Source organism: Sinocyclocheilus rhinocerous, unplaced genomic scaffold, assembly GCF_001515625.1.
Source record: "Sinocyclocheilus rhinocerous isolate Xijiao unplaced genomic scaffold, SAMN03320098_v1.1 scaffold605, whole genome shotgun sequence".
Taxonomy (NCBI): domain Eukaryota; kingdom Metazoa; phylum Chordata; class Actinopteri; order Cypriniformes; family Cyprinidae; genus Sinocyclocheilus; species Sinocyclocheilus rhinocerous.
Genome location: NW_015661612.1, coordinates 1076675 through 1092700, shown reverse-complemented (window position 1 = coordinate 1092700; position 16026 = coordinate 1076675). Strand labels below are relative to the sequence as shown.

General features: G+C 36.1%; 1 pseudogene; it reads left to right on the top strand.

Moving 5' to 3' along the window:
- Nucleotides 1-16026, top strand: part of LOC107726401 (androglobin-like) — a 53630-nt pseudogene that overhangs the window by 34581 nt on the left and 3023 nt on the right.

The following is a 16026-nucleotide window of genomic DNA, read 5'->3' as shown; positions in this document are numbered from 1 at the left end:
CGGACGCAAGCTTCAGATGAAGAAGTGAATGATGTGTGCTCCCGGCGCTTATTTATACTATAGTCGCACCGGTAGTGACGTCATGGCTGTCGCCGGCCAACGAGTTGGTGTTTTTTCAATGTATGCTTCAGACACGGGTCACGACGAGGCGTTCCCCATAGCGACCCCTAGAGGATGCAGTGTCTCGTTCCCTACTCAGGGAACCATGGTTACATAAGTAACCTGAGACGTTTTTTTCCCCCATGCCATCTCCAGCCTAAACAGCTAACACCGGAATTATTACCTGTTTTCTGTAAATCATGCCTGTAATTCATTCTCCTTCTCTAATTATTGTCTCTCTCTCAAGTACTATGTAAATACAAATGCATATTTTATATACAGTTGTATATATAGAGTAAATAATGCACAAATCTGTACATAAATCTTCTGTTCCAGATTCATACACATTATTATTTATTGTTAAGTCTTATTTAAATGTTTCTGTTCTCAACTCAGATATGTATGTATGTATGTATGTATGTATGCATGTATGCATGCATGTATGTATCTATGCATGTATGTACCAAGAGCTTCTTAAAAACCACAACAAATTCCTTGTGTGTTTGCGCACACTTGGCGAATAAAGCTGATTCTGATTTCTGATTTTTTATCTATCGCAGTTAGCAATAATTTTGAGGTTGAAAGCTTACCTGGAAACACCTCAAGCGAAATAATTTTATTCAGATAATCCATGCCATCATTTACAAGCTTTTTTCAGTTGGAAGATTGGGAAAACATTTCTCATTTTCAATTGAGTGCTTCCGTAACAATGTGCAATACAATGAAAGTGAAGTGAAAAGAATGAATTTGTAAAGGCAGATGATAATTCGCCTCACTTATCTCCCTCAAGTCATTGTTTAGCCATCAGAGCAGTGAGGCTAATAGCTGCTGTAATGATATGATAGCTGGCTGCCTTCACAATTGCACTTTCTCGTTTGTCCCTCTCTTCCTTCATCCAATCCATCTTCTTTTCATCAGCACAAATATAGATGCACACACACATAGACGCATGGCATCATCTCTATCTCTGTGATCATGATCATGTGCTCACCCCTCATCACGACAGGCCAATTATGTGCTTTCCCAGAGAGCCCAGTGTGTTGCTTTGTAACACCTGTGGATAAGTAAATGGAGTGAATGGCTTTGCTATAGCATCTATATTATCATGGTCTAATATGTCAGGACAGCACGCTGAGTGTAATGACTTTAAGCTACAATATATAACAGTATTTCGCAAAATTGGCATAATGAATTGAGTGACACCAATAAAAGAGCATTTATAAATTCAATACAGTGCCTGATTGGCTAAATGAGCTTTACTGATTGGTACCACTGAGTTAATCATGGTATCTTCATGAAAAGTCTTTTTTTATGGCTCATTTGCAATGTTTGAGAGTTATTGCTAACTTAACCACATTTTTCAGTAGCGTAACATTAGTTTGTCTGTTTTTAAAATAAGTAACAAACTGCTTTCTAATAAGTTGCAGCAGCAAAACGCTATTGTTGCTTCATTGTTGGGACAATAAACATATGTGCACAGATGAAACAGAAATTAACCACTTAAAAAAAAAAAAAAAAGATTCACTGATTCGTTTGATTCCCTGCACAGAAGTCCCTGTCTGCTTAGAAAGCTAATCTATCCTAGAAAACTATTTTATGCTGGTTTAAAATGTTTAATTTTTATTCTCAAAGTAGTTGCTTGCATGAAGTTTAACATTTTTATAGTCGTCATGAAATTAAAAATCACTATTTTCTAAATGCATGTTATTTATCTTATTGTGGAAAAATCATCCATGCATAAGTTGTAAGTCTGCCCCTATCCATTCAACAGCAATGCATAGAAGCACACCCTGCCCTACTATTTTTCTTTACAATAATCTGTTTCACGTGGACGCATGTTGCAATACAATACGCAATACAAAAGATCTGTCACTACTTCCGTTTCATCACGACTTTAAATTTTGAGTAGCTTCCCCAACAGCGCGCATCTAAGTCCCATTATTAGGTCTTTATAATGACAAATTGCTACACAATGCTAAAAATGTAAGATTGTCAGTAAGATGTTATTTTACAGAAAATTTTCTTGATTTATTTCCATAGATATTTGAAAGAGCTGTAAAAAGAAAAACAAAACAATAAGGTTCATTAGTTAACTACTTTAGTTAACATGAACTAAGAATGAATAATATTTCTACAGCATTTTTTAATCATAGTTAATTTTAATTTCAACATTTATTGATGCATTATTAAAAAAATCAAACGTTGTGCTTGTTAACATTAGTTAATGCACTGTGAATTAACATGAACTAACAATGAACAAGTGTATTTTCATTAACTGACATTAACAAAGATTAATAAATATTGTAATGTACTGTTCATGGTTCGTTCATGTTAGTTAATACATTAACTAATGGAACCTTATTGTAAAGTGTTACCGCTTTTTTTTGTTGTTGTTGTCTGTAGTACCCATATTTCTCTGTTTATTTAGAGAATCTCATTTCTAACATTTCTTTAGAAATTTCAGTATCCAATCACTGTAAATTTTCATGTATCAAAAAAAAAAAAAAAAAAAGATTCACTGATTCGTTTGATTCCCTGCACAGAAGTCCCTGTCTGCTTAGAAAGCTAATCTATCCTAGAAAACTATTTTATGCTGGTTTAAAATGTTTAATTTTTATTCTCAAAGTAGTTGCTTGCATGAAGTTTAACATTTTTATAGTCGTCATGAAATTAAAAATCACTATTTTCTAAATGCATGTTATTTATCTTATTGTGGAAAAATCATCCATGCATAAGTTGTAAGTCTGCCCCTATCCATTCAACAGCAATGCATAGAAGCACACCCTGCCCTACTATTTTTCTTTACAATAATCTGTTTCACGTGGACGCATGTTGCAATACAATACGCAATACAAAAGATCTGTCACTACTTCCGTTTCATCACGACTTTAAATTTTGAGTAGCTTCCCCAACAGAGCGCATCTAAGTCCCATTATTAGGTCTTTATAATGACAAATTGCTACACAATGCTAAAAATGTAAGATTGTCAGTAAGATGTTATTTTACAGAAAATTTTCTTGATTTATTTCCATAGATATTTGAAAGAGCTGTAAAAAGAAAAACAAAACAATAAGGTTCATTAGTTAACTACTTTAGTTAACATGAACTAAGAATGAATAATATTTCTACAGCATTTTTTAATCATAGTTAATTTTAATTTCAACATTTATTGATGCATTATTAAAAAAATCAAACGTTGTGCTTGTTAACATTAGTTAATGCACTGTGAATTAACATGAACTAACAATGAACAAGTGTATTTTCATTAACTGACATTAACAAAGATTAATAAATATTGTAATGTACTGTTCATGGTTCGTTCATGTTAGTTAATACATTAACTAATGGAACCTTATTGTAAAGTGTTACCGCTTTTTTTTGTTGTTGTCTGTAGTACCCATATTTCTCTGTTTATTTAGAGAATCTCATTTCTAACATTTCTTTAGAAATTTGCATATCACTTCAGGCCTTTATTACTTGATATTGTAATACAGCCTTACTATTTCAGCATTGAAAAAGGTAAGGTCGCTAATGTGTATTCCTACCAGAATTTCATTGCTTACTTGTTTTGAAATAGACTATTGTATACATTTTTTTTGTTTCAATCTCCAAGATATGGAAGAAGTGGAGTCAACATCAGGCCCTGACAAAGAGACAGACGGAAAAGATAAGGAGAGGATGCAGACAGCTAAAGAGTCCAGTGGTGCATTGCTTCTGTCCCAGGATGCATTAGTGTCAGACAGACCCCCACTGCTGGAGACCTGGGTGGACCTGCACAACTTCACTAAACGCTTCCAGTAAGGGTCAATCATCTCCAGCAATAGTCTAAGCCAGTGGTTCTCAATTCCAGTCCTCGCATACCACCCCTGTGCACATTTTGTATGTTTCTCTTATCACTTCAGATGTTTGTTCTGTTCGACCATAAGTGCCCTGCGAAGTTGACATCGCAGGATATTCTGCCATGATTCCAGTTCGAAGGTAGTGTATATGTTCCATTCAAAGGGCATTAAAGTGTGCGAGACTTGAATTTAAATTGTATTTATTTACAGAGATGTATCATGTCACACTTCACACTTCTCTAGGAAGTTTCGTCTGTGTGTGTTGAGACACTGCAGGCCGTGGCGTAGCGCAAATCCGTTAATGAATGTTCCGAACTGAAGTAAATTTCAACAGATTTCCCATACTCAGGGAGTAGGGAGCAATGAACGCTGTGTAGGGACCATGTAAATCGAAACACAGTTCTCTTCTAACAAGCTGGTTATCTGAATCAGGTGTGTTAAGAGAGACATGCAAAATATGCAGAGCGTGGTAAGCGAGGACTGGAATTGAGAAATCTTTTGCTATTTTGTCACATTAACTCCTCATGTTTTTAAATTCGTATTAAGCTGCAGGCTACAATATGCTATTAATCATGTGTTTTGCAGGACGTTGCTAATTTTTCACAAGCCAGATACTTATGCACATCAGTGTAAGACATCACACTTTAAGGTAGAGTTTTGAAGGAAAAGACAAACTTAATATTATATGTGCCTGCAGAGTAATATTTTTACTAATGTATACTTTATTCTTTTTTTTACATTTGGGATGTGATTATAATTACATCATTAGAGTAGCAACAACAAAGCAGTAATCACAGTAATGTTGTGAAATATTATTATAATTTAAATTACTAGTTTCCATTTTAATAAATCATAACATGTAATTTATTCCTATAATGGCAACGCTGAATTTTCAGCAGCCATTACTCCTGTCTTCAGTGTCACATGATCTTTCAGAAATCATTCTAATATACATATTTTGTGCCCAAGAAGCATTTCTTACTACAATAACAATTATGCTGCTTAATATATGTGATGCACTTTTTTTCAGAATTCACCAATGAATAGAAACTTCAAAAGAACAACATTTATTTGAAATAGAAACATCTTCTTTTGCCATTATAAATGTCTTTACTATCACTTTTGATCGATTTAATTTGCCCTTGCTGAAAAAAAAAACATTTTGAATGCTAATATAAACCTCTGTAGATGGATACAGTAAGCAACATGCCATATAAGGCGAGATTTAGGGATAACCAGAATTATTATTTTAGCTTTTTTTTTTTTGGTTCAGTTGACTGGCTAAAAAACTGTTAATTTAAAGTGCCACAACCACAGACAAACAGTTTACTAAATGAATAAAAAAAAAATCTAAATCTAATGCATACTTCCCTATTACTCTTAATTTCCCCATGAGCCCGTAGCTATGGTAACTGTAATTTGTTTTGTGGGCCCCCTTGCTGACTGTATCTATGACATTCAGAATACATTATCATAAAAACACCTAATACAAAAATCAGCTAAACCTGTTGTTGTGGCATTTGTAATGGTGCTTGATATAATTATGGTATCTGTGGTGGGAGGGATGTGTTGTATTAGGAAAGAACATGAAAGTGACTCAATTCTCTGTTAGAACTCAATCTCCTCTCGACTGTCTGCTGCTGCATTGTCCAATGCTGTGGCCTCCACCCACTGTGTCCGCTCCTGCTAGACAACCTGATTTTGATTTGACTGGATTTGTACACACACACACACACACACACACACACAATGGGAGGTTTTTGATAACCATGCTCTTCTCTCCCCATTTTGCTGTAATGCTGGTGAGCTGGACTTTTTTCAAACCTTATCCCCTGAGAACATGTGGTTTGATTTAATATTTGGTAATTACTGTGAGTGTGAGTTTATGTAATGGTGTGTGTGTGTGTGTGTGTGTGTGTATGTGTGTTCTATTGTCTTCTGAGATACATACAAAACCGAAATGCATTAATGCAGTATGTGCTTATGCTGTCCCATTCTGTCCATTGTTCTTGCTTCTCTCAGTCTGCAGATGGGAAAGGTACTCACTTCCTGTTTGTAGATAGTCTGTTACCCACAGAAATTGTAATTGGTTTCTCAGCTTTGGTGCACTGGGGAGAGAGTGTGGAAGAGAGTAAGGACACATAGACATACTATACACACTCAGTTTGTCTGTTCACAACAACAAGGATCTGGTCTAAAGTGTGTGTCTGTTTTATGTTCAGAAAAGGAGTCATCGGCCTGGTTCTCTAACAGCTAAGCCTTTTTTGTGGAACAGCATCGTCTCTAAACTCCCTGTGGTGCATATTCAAACTACTGCTAGTAAAGCTGTGTTGCTTTCGCTTCCTCCTGGGTAACTATATTTGCTGAATATATTTTGCTGAATTATAATTTCTGAATTTTCAGCAGCCATTATGCTAGTTTCCAGTGTCTCATGATCCTTCAGAAATCATTCTAATATGTTGATTTGGAGCTCAAGTAAAATTTCTTATTATTATGTTGAAAACTGCTGTGCTCATTTTTGTTTGTGTAAACTATGGTACTTTTTTTCAGAATATAACGTTTACAAGCAGAGCATTTATTTGAAATAGAAATAAAATATAAATTAAATATCTTTACTGTTACTTTTGATCAAATTAATGCATCCTTGCTGAAAAAAGTATTCATTACTTTAAGAGAGAGCGAGAGAGAGAGAAAACATCTTTTGTAATTGTAAGTTTACTTCAAATGTCCAAAAAACCACACTAAAATCAATGATTCAAAATTAGAGGAAGTTATAGTTTTTAGTTTAGTTTAAGTAAAAAAAAATATTTTACACCATATTTAATTTTTGACAGCAATGTAAATGAGGTTGTGAGGAATGGAAGTACAGTGTGTTCATTGGACTGTACTATTGTTTAACAACATGCAAATTGTTCAGCTGACAAAACATTTTCCAAAAGACTTTCAGTAGACAAAAACTCCATAAAACATCTTTGGAAGTTGTGATTTGTCAAAATGACATGTGATCTAGGACCTTTGCCATTGCAAATACAGCCTCATTTCCATCCGTATAAAATATGTCAGATGTTCTTGTATCAGTTGGAGCTCAAGGTGCTATTTGGAGCATTTTCAAATCATGCAGTGATTCATGTTAATATGTTTTTCAATCTAATATATTGATAATATATTATGTAATGTATTATATATACATAATATATATTTAAATTAGGAAATTGAAAAACAGAAGTGTTTTCAGTCAAGACTGTGACTGTTGCAGTAGTTCAACTGTTGCAGTAGTTCAACTGTTGCAGTAGTTCAAATTCAACAAAAAGCTCTCCCCATTACTACCAAGGTTCATGTAATGTATTGCGTTCTCACTTAGGAGCTCAGAACAGAGGAGAGAGATAAGAAGATGGATTGAGATACAGAAAGAGAGAGAGATATGACCCAGTCTGCTATTTCTAGCAGCATAGTGGCCTAAAAGCTGGAAGCCTACATTCAGAGGTCACACTGAGGGAAGAGGAGGGCCAAGTGTAGGCACATCTGAATTGTTTTTGACGATCATACATTCAGAAAAAAAAAATTAAAAGAATCAGAGATTTTACCAAAAGGCTATCTCTCTTCCTCTGTCTCTACCTCATACTGTTCATACTCTCTCCACCTTACCTCATACCTCAGTGATGAGAATTCCTGATTTCTATCGACAAATTAATTATGTAAAGCTAATATGTTATTGCAGAGCCGGCCCAGTTCTATGGGGGTTTATGAGGGTGCTTAAAAGGTGTACGAGCAACTTCAGTTGAAATTGCAATAATAGCTTTTATAAGCAAAGGAGATTTTGCTGACTGTAACCTGCTGTACATGTACGAAATCCCTACCTCCTCACTAGTAACATGTGCATGATCTTGCAAATCAGTCTTCTAATTTGAAGTTGTGAATTAGGAGTATTCTGCCAAATCCAAACCTGAGAAGCTTCTTTGCTACCTCAGTCTTAATAGGCCATATGTGCTTCACTCTTAGCCATATGATGATCACATGCTAGATATATGATTCCAATAGCATTAGCATTTACTCCTGGTTATAAGTGTGAAGGCATGACTGTAAAAATAGATATGGATAGTTCATATAGATCCAGTGATTAAATTCGATTAAAGTTAGATCAACTTACTGTATTCAGTTTTACAATGTAACACTACAGAACAACAACTATTTAAAAAACACTATAAAATTTCACACTCTGATATTTCTAATCATCACTTTTTTTTCTCATTAGGCGTCATGTTCTTCATGTGCACACAAGTGCTTCATTGGCCTTCCACCTACATCTCTTCAGCATGTCTTTCGTGTTTGGTGATGAGGAGACTGTTATGTCACACCTTGACAAGGCATGCATAAATTAACACAGACATACACTCTAAGTTGCATCGACTAGTCAATTAATTGTAAATGTATCAGTAGCACCTTTTCTATATAGCGGCAACCAGATGATAATTCCTCAGCCCACAAACTTCAGGGTGTCATTGGCTTAATGCAAAAAAACAAACAAACAGTTGTTGCGCTTCATGTTTCTTTTCTGCCTTTGTCTAGGAGAGTCTGAGGTTTTGTGAACAGGCTGTAATGATCATGAAAGCCCTGGGTCAAGTGATTAGCTGCTTCTCAGATCCAGAGGAACTACCATCAACCACCAAAGAATTCGAGAAGACCCATGGTGTAGGCATACAGCAACAAAGGGTGGGTTATACACAGGGCTGGTGCTATGGGACGGCGTCTTGCACCCTCTGTCAGACCACTGTGTAAACCAAAACGTTGTATATGAATTAACTATTTTGCATTTCCTTTTGAATTTTAACAGCCACTGAAATACCTTCATTATTTTAATTCTTTCAGAATTTGAAACTGAGCTCTTTATGACTCATCACCAATGTTCACAGCACTGAACCAGCGAGTTGCCGTGAAATGTCATTGCTAATCTTTTGAATTTCTAGTTTAATTTAAAACTAGAATTTAATAAAAATTTTTTACATCTTTCATTCTTAATCTTTAATTAATTTTTAGTTGTTAAAGTGGTGGTCATTTTAAATTAAAGTTTTTAATTTGTTTTTTGTTTCAACAAAACCGTGCAACCCACATTTATGGTAAATGTAACAGTGACAAATGTGTGCCCACTTTGATTTAAGTTCATTTTAAATTAAATTTTAGGATTGTTTGTGTTTTTTGTTTTGTTTTTGTTGTTTTGTTTTGTTTTGTTTTATCACAACCGTGCAACTCACATTTATTTTGTCACTACTAAACTGGCAAAGCTTTACATCAGAATTTGAATTTGTCTCATATTTGATCAAATTTGCATCATTGATTCTGATTATTTTCCTGTTTATTATGACTTTGCATACCAAAGAGTCATTTGTCCTGGCACTGACTGTATATTGCTTTCATACATATTTTGTATGCTTGTATGTCTATTATTTTTGTCTCATACAGGTGTTAAATGAGGCTGTGTATCATATGTTTTGCTCTGCTCTGGGGCGGAAACTGACCTCTGAGGAGCTGTTTGCAGTACAGACTTTGACAGGAGACCCATCGCCACATGGCAGCAATGATAAAGTCTCGGATGCACGATCAGGTGAATGTGGGGCTAACGGAGTCTCTATTATACCTATTATAGCATGTGGCTCATCCTGACTTAATGTACTCATGTGTTTTTTCTCCCTGTAAAAGATGACACTCCAGAGCGCTGGAATGACAGGCAGGCCACAGACAACGAATACAGGCAGCCACAGTGTTGCAGGCAGGTTGGAAAGGATACCTAGTCAGAGAGATCCTCACTGCAGCAAGACCAGGTAAAGTCCAGCTTTACCTGAAATAGATATAATGATACCTGGTGTAAATGGAAGAGTAGAGACTGTGAATTCAAGAATTTATGCCAGTTGTCTTTGCGATCTGATTCATACCCATTCTCTAGTGGTCAGTTATGTCTGACATCTGTTCTGTGGGTTTTTATGTGTGTGAGAGAGAGATAGTTGCAAGGCCCTGGAGCTCATATTTATCAATGAAGCTGCCAGTCATTCTAAGCAAGTATGACAGCAGAGAGAATAACACACCTCTCCATCTCTCTCTCTCCATCTGGCTCCATACCTCCAAGCATCACTCCATCCCCAGCCTGACAACATGAGTGTCAGGGAAAGTGGCCGAGGGAAATTGAGAAAGAAAGAAAGAAGGAAAGAAAGAAAAAAAAGAAAGAAAGATACAGCAGTATCGGAAAGGATGACGGGAAAGTATGAGAGGAAGCAAGATAATGAATATTTCAGGAAGCAATAGCATCCGGGAAGCTCAAAGAGTCAAAACACGCAAGCAGTCTCTAAAGATCCTAGTATTGCTCATCAAGCTCTTTTTACCTCAAACAACTCATTTATTGGGTGAAAATTACAGTGTAGATCCAGCAGTCACACACAGATGAACAGGACTCTATTCAATAGACTTTGAAAGTGCGGCTGGATGAATCATGATTTTCCATGGCTGATTCTGATTTTTTATTTTTTTTTACAAGCAAAAGGGCTGATTCTGAGACCAGTTGTTTTTTTTATTGTTTAAGCAAGAGACAAGAATGAATAAAGGAATACAGGAACGAAATGTTTCCTTGCTCTATAACAGGCTGAACTGGACTTAAATATTAATATTTGTAGCCATTTAAAATTAGAGACAACTAAAGATGCTACATACATATAGCATGAGCAGTTTTTTTTTAATTAGATTGTGTAATTTCAAGATTTAAGGCCAAAACAAAATGGTCTGACTTTGTTCATTCATATAAAACCCCCACTGACATTCATATAAACCCCCATCCCTATTTTAATATTTAGAATTTTCCTCCAATATTTCAAGCATTACTAACAGTGCAATTATTGCAATGCAATTTGTGTGCATTTCCAGAACAGAGATTGGATGAAATAAAAACGACCGTTGCTGATTGTGTGTTTGGAGCAAATTGTGAACCGGTGCAATTTAAAAGATTTTCCCACTTAACTATGAATTTATTCCACATTTTTAATATTATGATCTGGATGTGCATGAACCAAAACTAGCTTCAGTTCTTATCTTTTATTCTTAATCTTTAGCTCATTAATTCTTACTATTTTGTGTTGTGTTTTGTTTCGAAGTACTAAAATTACTACAAATATACTGGCTTTAGATGCGGGCGGGGAGGGTCTGTAGAGAGTGACCTCTGGCCTGGGGGGTGAATGTGGCATGTGTCTGGGCTCAGTGGGTGGGTGGTATCTTCTCCGAGCGCTTGTAGCCTAACCTAGTCGACTCTTGACAATCTGGGTGTCATAGGTCGGTTTTTGTCCGCTTGAATCTTTTTCCAGTACTAAGTATGCGTTTCTGGTAGACACATGGTTGCTAATGGTGAAGGAATAGCAGAGCTGTACCCCTGTGGAGAGGATGAGTGCAACAGAATAACGTTCACTGACTATTCAGTGCCCATACCAGAGGTAGCAAACTCCTGGATTCTGATCTTCAGGTCAGGAACACTCATTTTACACTTACAGCAAAACAATAGTTTACTAAAAAAAAAAAAACTTTTATTAATAAAATGCATTGAGCTCAATGTTTGCTTGTATACTTGTTTAAGCAATTTTTCCTGTCTATTCTTATTTCCAGGGAGGTGTTTCATGTTGCTAAAAACATGCTGCTTGTTCCTAAGATCTTCTGCCCTCTTCCTGTATGTATTGTGCATGTCATCAATAATGACACTTTAGACGAGATACCCAAAGTCTTTAACAGGGTGGAGCCATATATATATATATATATATATATACACCCCAAATAAGGTTTGTCTCTGTCAACAGGACAACTCCTTTCCATGTTTTTTCTTTTTCTTTTTTTAAACTTATACATTCACTTTTTATATTGTATGTCTTCTGTTTCACCCTCCATAGGGCGTTATACGTTTGTAGCTGAGGCACATGCCGGAGACATGCCTGTGATTGGAGGAAAATAGCGAATGCGTCTAATTGGCTGCCGAGAACCCCTGCCACAGCTGTCCAGAGAAACACCAACAATAACTTTTCTGTAAAAGAGTTCAAATGTTACTACATCCCTAATAAAAAGAGCATCATCTGCAGGTTAGCACACACATAAAGCGTAATAGCTAATATGTAGATATTATGTTGAAGTTATTTTGTAAGCACTGCAGAGCTCCAAGTTACTATTTAGGTTTTAGCTTTGCACACCATTACAGTGAAATAGAGATTTTGGACAGTCAGTTGTTGCATCAAGACTGATCTAAACTTTGTGTGTTTTTCCTGCCAGGCATGTGGTAAAAGTCTCCAGTGATCACAGTGCTACTGTGCAGTTTCAGACTTCAAAATCAGATGTCTACTTTAAACTCAGTATCCTAGACCTCGAGAAAGAGGTCGCCAGCAGTCAGGGCAAAGGGCATGTCATCATTCCAGTCTGCTCCTTCTTAGCCAGCAATGGTTTGTACACAGACACACACACACACACACATATACATATATATATATATATCGGTATTTTGGGTACAGTGTTATCTCTGCAGATGCTGCAAAAGATGCAAATTTTTGTCAAATTAAATGTTTTTACTGCCACTTTTGATCATCCTTGCTGAATAGAAGTATTTCTTTCAAATAAACAATCAAACTTTTGAAGGATAGTGTATATATAGTGGCCCCAAAAAGTAACTGGAAAATTTAGTAAACACTTAAAAATTATATGAATGTCATTGTATTTTTTTAGATTAATGATACAGAAAGTGATATAAACAGTAATTAATTATAGATCAAATTAAACGTAACATTTTTTATAATTCATAGATAAAATTAAGAAAAATATTTGTACACTTACTGGTTGTCAAACCAGTATGCCTTAAGTGTCCAAATAATTTTGGGGCAACTGTAGATATGTAGGCATTTTTAAACAGACACATTCACATATGCACATATTTCGACACTTGAATAAATCACAGATACAGTCTGTCACCCACAGACTGTGATGTTCCTGTAGACTCACAAAAACTAAGGTATAGTTTGTACTCCTTTCTTTTCCTTTAGTCCAAGTGTTCTTGTCCACCCACTCCACATTTTGTCTTAACACATATTCACTTTATAAAGTCACTGTCTCAGTTACTTAGCTACAGCCTGACTCTGCCAGCTCTAGAGTGTATTTATAGGGAGTTAATTTGTGTGTGTGTGTGTGTGTGTGTGTGTATTGGTTGCAGGCGGTTCTGTGGCCCAGTCGGGGGCGAGGCAGGATCAGGGCAGCCTTACAGCTGAAGGGAGAGTGGCAGGAGGAGGCGGAGGAAAGGAAGGGAGCGACCAGCACCCTACAGACACACTGGGTGACCGTGATTTCACCAAGTACAACATGTTCCTGGATCAACATCCTTGTTGATCCTGGAACAACATTCCTATCAACCAATCAGAATTGAGGGATAACTTTTCAGGAAATATCTGTTTTAGGCTTACAATCAGGATTAGGTGCTTCTACACCCTTGTTAATCAGCTATCATTTCACACTGTTTTTAGGAATAGATTATGGGTAGGGTTAGGTTTAGGGGTAGGGATTGGGTTAAGTCTATATTTTTGGACAGTTATGTTGATCCAGGATCAACAAAAGATGTTGATCCAGGAACATGTCTTACTTGGCAAAATCATGGCGACCAGACACACTGATACCTATCACCACAGACAGCTTCTGCTGTCACTTTAGTGTGTGTGTGTGGTAGCATTCTGAACTTCTAGTTGCAAAGGTCTAAGAAAAAGTACATATTTTTTTCTGGTTGTGTTTATATATTGAAATCAGTTACAATGTTTGTATGTGGATTGCTGATCTCTTTTATATTTGACGTGTACTTTTGTTCATGCACTGAAGATTTTTTTCTGACTTTTTATGATTGTGTGTGTGTGTCTTTAGTTTCCTACGTATTATATACAGGCGTAGGTGTTACAGGAGAGCTGGCCTTTAGATGAATCTCTCTCCTGCTTCATCCAGAAACTCCGAGAAATAGGCCGCAATGAAATGAGAGGTACGGTCAATCATACAGAAGATGCTAATTGAATAATGCAGTATATTGAACGGATAGTCTGTCCTTCATTGATGAAATAAAATAATAAGTTATAATTATGTTCTCATTTTATATATTGGTGCATTACTGGTGCATAGAAACATTTTGTTTCTATTTTAGTGACTACTTTTTGCATTTGTATTTAGTTTTCATTGATTATAACAGCTACACAAATTGCACCAATGACAGATGTGACAGACACTTTATAAGAATGCTTCATGAAATAATACCAAATTACAATAAAAATTTGACTCAATCACTTTTTGCCAAAGCACATCAATACTGCATACTGCAGTACTTTTTGACAGTGAAATGTGCTAAAAATGTGCCTTTGCTGGTTGATCCAGCCCTGATGATTCAGATCCACTCAGTTTAGCGAACAACTGCCTGCTGAAGTTTGTGAAGTTCATGCCATCAAATCTCACATGTTTTTGAGGTTGTTTGTATCAGCTAAACAAAATTCTAAAGTCTTGTTTGTTTTTTGTTATTTTTTAGTAGTAGAAGCCAGGCTTGGAAAAATTAATTTAAAAAAATTTAAAGTAATTTTGTCTGTCATTCTATTTAGTTTTAATATTAATAATCGAAAGCTCTTGTTTTTATTTGTTTTTATTTATTTATTTTTTAATTGAATTGAATTTTTTTATCTTTAATGAAAGCATTTTTCACTGCTTGTTTTTGTCTTCATAATAGATTTTTTTTTAAAACCTTGTCCCGGACTCATCTGGCTGTGTGTGATTTGAATCTCTGCTCATGTTTTCCCATTCAGTCTGAAGCATACTGATTAGGCTGACTCTCGTCCAACCTGTGCTTCTTTTGATTAACCAAGAGCTGGCCGTCAAAAATATAATGGAAACCTACTAAATTCATCTGCTTGTGGTAAACAGGGAAATGGATTTGCTTTGCCCTTGAATATGTGACATAAGGTCATTTGCCGGGGGGCAGCTCAGTGGAAGAGCTGAAAACAACCTTGATTTTAGTGAAGAAAAATGAATAAGCAGGAAGCTCATAGAAATGGAAAGGATTGAGATGGACGGAGAGGAAATGAGAGATCTAGTCTATTTGGATGTGTGTGTATTCTGAAGTGGTAGTAATTTAAATAAAAAAGTAAACTAATTTGCATGATGGCCTGGCTCCAGTAATAATATTAAGATTCTTTTGTCTTCATGATCCCTTGATATTAAATGTATTCCTTGCGTTTTTCCTTTTTTGTTTGATTGTGAATCCATAATTAAAATGAATCTAGGTGGTTAAATGCCTCGAATTGGGCTTTTATCACTGTTGTGAGTGTGTGTAGATCCACGTGTGCGCACTGTACATTTGCAAGCGTGTGCGTCACAATCTACACGTGCCTCTCATTTAATTTCCTAATAAGCTTGTGTAAATGGGTCAATGGAAAGTCGAATGAAGTTGACTCTTGGCCTCTGGTGCCCTGGGAAGTATTTCTGGAGGAAAGAGAATTGAATTAACCCAGTTGAGTGGCTCTCAGTGGAGCAAGAGCCACCCTGAAGAGTTACTACACACACCAATCAATAAATGCACATGGGAACAAGGCCCAGTGCACTGAACTCTGCCTGATGTTCATCAGGCACTTATGGGAGGCATACAGTATGGCTGCCCTTTGGGCTTCTCACTGGAATGACCTCTATGCTTGCTTTCAGCGCCCTGTGTCTGTGATTTGTGCAGGATTTTGTTGTTTTCACAAATGTAAAAAAAAATTGATATGAAGTATAGTATAATTGATGAATGTTCATATCTTAAACGCAAAACCTCTCTTAAGCTCTCTTAAATTAGGTACAGATTCAATCCCTGCTGATGACTGTATTTTTTAGTTAATCAATGCATAATTGTTAACAAGCAATAGACTGTCCACACTCAGACACCCACGAAAGCTGCTGTTATATTGGTTCAGTCTCACATTCTCAGTGAGTTGGGATATACAGAGAGTGAGTTGAGAATAAGTGACATGTTGGTAACACTGTGCTGTCAGAGAGTATGGTATGACTTCATATTAAATCAGTGATCAGGGTT